This window comes from Coturnix japonica, chromosome 2 (genome assembly GCF_054131305.1).
Source record: "Coturnix japonica strain WE chromosome 2, WE-NBRP24, whole genome shotgun sequence".
Lineage (NCBI taxonomy): Eukaryota > Metazoa > Chordata > Aves > Galliformes > Phasianidae > Coturnix > Coturnix japonica.
Window position 1 is genome coordinate 119,662,871 of NC_140664.1, and position 6,000 is coordinate 119,668,870.

The window sequence follows — 6,000 nt, forward strand, 5'->3', positions numbered from 1 at the left end:
AGATATTCTCAAAAAGCATGTGTGAATCATGTCATTTTATCATAAATATTGGGTGAAGGGTGTTTACAGGAACACCACTGCTTTTCATCGCAGCAAAGCCTCTGGTATCAGAACTATAGCTCTGTTCGTACAACTTGGAAATGGCGCACATGTGCATACAAAACCCAACTGAGTGGCTGGGAAAACGCAGAGCTTGGAACACACAGCCAGAGGAGATTTCTCATGGACAAGGATACTCTCATGAGTAACCAGTGCTGTGGAAAACATATAGGCACACAAACCAAGCTGATTATGAGTGTGGATATTTGTTACAGATGAAACTAGAAACACGTATGCTGATATCTTGTAAAAACAAGGTTGAAAGATTAACCCTACTTTATTTCTAAGATCTCTTCAACTTTATTTTATTTGTTTTTGCATTTCTTTTTTTCACATTTTTTTGATATATTTTGGTCATTCACAATTCCAATATTTTAGACAAGATGCTTTCGAGAAACAGCATATTGGATGGATTCTGATTATTCAGTGCTCCCTGAGCCTTCTTGGGCTGCTCAAATCTGTAGCAGAGAGCATAACAAGAATGTTAACTCTCAAAGAGAGAAAAACATCTCCCAGAATAATGCAAAACATTTGCAAGGGATATACTTGAAAAGCTGCTATATCAAAATGGAGATCTGAGTTCTTAACAGTAAAACATAGATGGATTTCAGGCACGCATCCAAACATCATTTGTTCTTTCTTCAGGTTTGCTGTTTACACTTCGTTCCATCTCAAAATCAGCGACTAAACCAGAGAAAAACAGTCCAGCCCACATGCCACTCTGCTCAGAAAAGGTTTTGGAAACTGAGTCTTACTGTTTTATTTAGTTCCCATCACTGTGGTAACGAAGCACTGCACAACATTAAGTACTGACTACAAAATTAAGTAAGTGCTTCGCAGCTCTCAGTCCAGGCCTTCCCTACCCTGAAGCAGCAGTTCCAGCCCCTTGTTGTTCAGGGACCTTTGTAGACTAATTGAGTCCATGCAGGTCATGCAGATACAGAGACTGTTGCAAAAATGAAATTTACAGTGATAAGTAGAGAATGGTGCAACATGAGTCACATGCACAAAGCACAGCAAATTGGCCACTGTAGAATATATTTCCCAGTAAAAAAAAAAAAAAAAGAAGAAGATTAAAGAGAACGGAGAAGTGCATTGAAGCAAGTTACTGAAAGCTTTAGGAGAAAAGAAAAGGAGGGGGTATTTGTAGCAGTCCCTGCAATAGAGAGAAGCAGCAGAACAAAACAAAGGGAGAAATAAAAACACAGGATGATAAGTGGGAATTGTGGCCCACAAAGCAGGATTTGGGTGATGTATAGAAAACATCTGTCAAAACAGAATGGCAGCATCTTGTGGCAGCCAGACTTTGAGGTGAGGTGGATTTTAGCTGTGTGGAGAAAGGGGAAAAGCCACACTGGACAAGAAGTAGCTGTCAGATTTAGAGCGCCTGGGCCTTTGTGCAAATAGCACGTTACAATTCCCTTGATATGTTTTTTAGATAAAACATTGAGTAAATGCTAAAAGGTGAGACCTCCTGCAAAATTAGGAGGAGAAAAGCCCAAGTTATTTTATTAAAGATGTGACAAACTCCAGGCGTAGCAACTAATTATGAGACTCATGACAGCCTTGTCAGTACACTGCTGTGAAAACTTGTGTTGGCTGACCTACGAGCCAGGGAACAACACAAGTTATTTTAATGAAGTGTCTTTAAAAACAAACCAGCAAGAAACTATTGATAGTGGAGAGCATCTGTGTTAGAATTAATGGTGTCACAGTTCATTGCATTCTTGGTAGTCTATGCTGAGTCCATTTTGCTCATTGCCTGGGCACTCACTCACCAACCTTGCACTGTGGTGGACTCACTGTGATGCTGCTCACTCTTGGGAGAGCTTGTTAAAACCTGCAGCCCTACGTGGGTGTTGGAAAGGAAAAGTGAATATTGCAGGGAGACATTGGGTGGAGGGCATGCTCTCTAACACAAGGAGCTGACCAGCTCTCCATGGCAGGAGAGGGGAAAGAGGTGGGCCAGGTGGTGGCCAGCAAGGGGGAAATAGCAGCCTGAAACCATTAGGCTGGATGTACAGGAGGAGCTGACAGAGAAGAGGGCTGAAACCTAAGCAGAAGGAGGTCAGTCTGACATAGAGAAGAAGACCTGAGTCATCCCTGTAAAGCTGCTGGAAAGAACACATGGTGATTCCAGAACTTAATATGGAGGTCTTAGGACTCTGATGAGGAAATTCGTTACTGCTGTTGGTCTATGTAAACATGGATTATTACTGCTTACATCAGTAACGGATCAATCCCAGAACATCTGCTGCATTGCAACTCAATTTCACTTTATTCAAACGTTATAACTTCTCACTGTTTATGTTACTGAGATTTAAAGATTAAATCTCAGAACAAATTTCAAGCCTCAGAACAAAATTCAGCCATCAGTGAGGGCTGTGAGGCACTGGCACGGGTTGCCCAGAGAGTTGATTGATGGCCCATCCCTAGAGACAGTCAAGGTCAGGCTGGACAGAGCTCTGAGCACCTGATGTAGATGTAGGTGACCCTGTTTGTTGCAGAGGAGTTGGATCAGATGACTTTTAAAGGTCCCTTCCAAATCTAAGGATCCTACGATCTAATCTCAAGCTTTACATTATGTACCTAAAATTTTTATGTATGATCAAAAGAAATGGGAAAACCAGGAGTAATTCCCATTCTTATTAATGCACCCAAAAAATTGCCCAACAGAAGTACTCCAGCAGGACTCCATTCACTTATATGTAATTTTCCAGATTTCGTATTTTGTTTCTTCTGTATAAGGAGACACCTCTAAAATGTAACAAAGTGGATGGGGCTCTTGTGGCGATTCAATTAGTATGGTAAGTGTTTAGAAAGTAAGCAGTCCCACACTACTTGCCAAAGTATTTATGATATTTCTGAAAATCCTCTTGCACTCACAATCATTCAGGATGGTCAGATCTCTAAGATTTATAAAAAGAGGTGCTCTATATAAATAAATGCATATACCCAAGGAAAAAGATCCCTGTGGAGTTATTTCCAAGACAAATTCCCTATATATTTTTCTTCTTTTTTCTAGTGAAAGCTTTGCCTGATAGAATCCCTACTAAGAAAAATGTCTTTCAGAAAACATCTGAGGGCTCCAGAGTCCTAAGGAAAGAGCCTGGTAATTCCTTCTACCTGAGCTGAAAAAAAAGCAGCTCTCATAATTGCATGTTGTGCTCCAAGGATCCCAATGGAGGTGAACTTAAACCCCCATTACTCCACCCCAATTAAAAGGAACAAAATCTATATTGCCTCAAACCCACCTTTTCACCTGGCTTCCCCAGTTTGTAGATAGCTACTTTGCAGTAGAAGAACATTATAGTGTATGAAACTTTAATGCTCTGTTTCTCAGTTTAGAGAGAGAAGGGACATGGAAAGCCAATAAATCAGAATAACACGTGTCCTTATACAGGTACTATAGCAACACCAGAGAAAAACAAATGACTGTCACACAGAAGAGAAGGGAATACATAATGGGCATTCTTCAGGAGAAAACAGGTTAGGAAGTGAAAGAAACAGTCCTTTAGGGATCGAATGTGTCTTCAGCTTTTCTCTATCAGTGGAAAAAAGGAAGTCCCCAGTAGGATCAGAACCTCTTGTCCTGCAGGATGAGGGTGTGAGTGCACAGCAGTGCTCCCAGTGCTGGCTGTCCTCGCTGCAAGATCCTTTTTAACCCCCACAAAGCATTTCTGTAGTGTCCTAGTGCAGCTACAAGCCAGCAGAACCCCTCTCCAGCAATCATACACATCTCCTGCAACTCTAAAAGCATTCCTCAGATTCCGCACTTCTGGATACGAGGTGTCTTCCTTCTGTAAAGAAGCTTTTTTTATTTACTTTGGGGAGACGGTGTCTAAATGTGCTTTTTTTTTACTGTTTGCTACTAGAATCACTGTTGTTCAGCACTGCTCCATGGTTTCCTACTTTCACACTGAGGATTAGAGGTTGGCCTTGGAAGCGCTAATGAATGACCTAACGGTGCAGAGCTGTCAAAGATCATCTGTCATTTCAGACACAGGACTCAGATGTCATGATTCATGGTCTGTGTTTGGTGTCAACAGGAACATTGTCCCAATAATGACAAACAGCTCAGCCTGAGTCTCCTTCTGCCCACCTGAGCAGCTCCCATGGTAAGTGAGTTAGCATTTGTGTTTCATGGCTCTTCCAAGAACAACATGAGAAGGTTTGCTTTCCTGTGCTCAGAACACTTCAGACAGATGTCTGGAACTTCCTTTCTTGCTGCAAGTCCCGGCTCCCAAGGTATGTTTTGTGATGCTTCAGTAGAGTACTTCATTAAGTATACTCCTGTCATAATTGTACTAGGGTCACGTATCTGTATTTTACAGTAGCATTTCATCATGTAATGCAAATAAGGCACACAAAGAAAAATGAAATTTATAAAAATGTATTTGCTGTACCCAAAAGAATGCCAGGAAGGAGATTTGTAATAAAAGATGTAGGATTTATGGCTCTTTTTTTGCTTCACATCCTAATCTAATTATGAACTCCTTCGAACGGCAGTTCCCTTGTGACGCTCATTTAAGAAAAGTAATAACCAGCACAATGATTAAAACCAACATTGCAGAACTACTCCATCACATCCAAGATCCATCACGGAGCCGTCTGATCCGATCTGCTGCTGCCCAGCCTCAGGGTATTAAATACCTTCTCTGACTGATATAATTATGCATATTTGACAAATTTACGTATTCCTACTTTTTTTCAAGTTGAAAAATGCTTCATTTTGAACAAAGTCTTCCCATATGAACTAAAATGGAAGCAGCATAGTGCTTTTCTTCAGGCAGCCCCACCCCACAGCTCCTCCCTGCAGCTGCTGACAGGTGGTTTCTGACCCCCTGCACCACCCGCACTCCTTGTCTATGGCCAGGCTTTGACACTTGGTGGCTGCTCAGCAGACCAGGTCAGGAACCAATTGAGCTGGAAATAAATGCCCAGTGCAGGACTCCCTCTAAAAAGTCACTAATTTTCAACTTCCCTTGCTGTATAGGCAAGAAAAAGGAGTCAGGAATACATGGCTGCAAGCATTTCTGAACTCACACATTCTTTCAAATGGAAGCAAAGAGGCTCTTATCTCCAGAGATCTAAATCTGATTGCAACGCAGACTAACAAGGGGTCCAGAAGTATCTTGAATGTCACAAGAACATGAAAGTGAGAGCCTAAATTCTTGTTCTGAGAATTAGACTGATAACAGACTCTACAGATAACATTTTTAATTTATTCATTATATTCAGATAACTTTTGTAATTACATTAATAAAGTGGATATCATTCTTTGAAGTTTAATTTAGAAAGCACCGTGTTATCGGCACGTAATAAACCTCGTGTATCTGTCCTCCTTCTTTTACTACCATGTCTAGAGACTCCTATTAAAAGCTTTTACAAATATTCCTCCGCTCAGTTTAATAGGATTTTTACAATATCATTACACATCCTAATTGGGTGATTAGGGTTTTTACACCAATTATAGAAACATGGGATGACTAACTGCAACTATGGCAAGTTGTGTAATAAAAATGAGATCATCTTCATCACAGAGTGATGAAACCCAGAGTAGAGTACCAGGATAAGGCACCACAGCCCAGAAACAGAGCATCAGCCTGCTGAGAACAGGACTAGGATGCTCCAGAATCCACAGGGAGAAGTGTTTTACACCATCCCTTCCTCTCTTTTTTTTCAGTTTTGAGGGACAAAAAAAAAATAAGTTCTGCAGCAGGACTTTTCTGCACCCAACCCTTCTATTGACAGTTTCAGGTCAGTATCTTTGGCCAACCATTGCATTTTGCACTTAGTGAAAGGACTGGCTCAGAACCGGGACAGTCCTGAAGACCCCACTCCCATTTTCCCGTTGCTTTGTGCAGAAACCCAGATGTTGATATGTTTAATGTCATAATT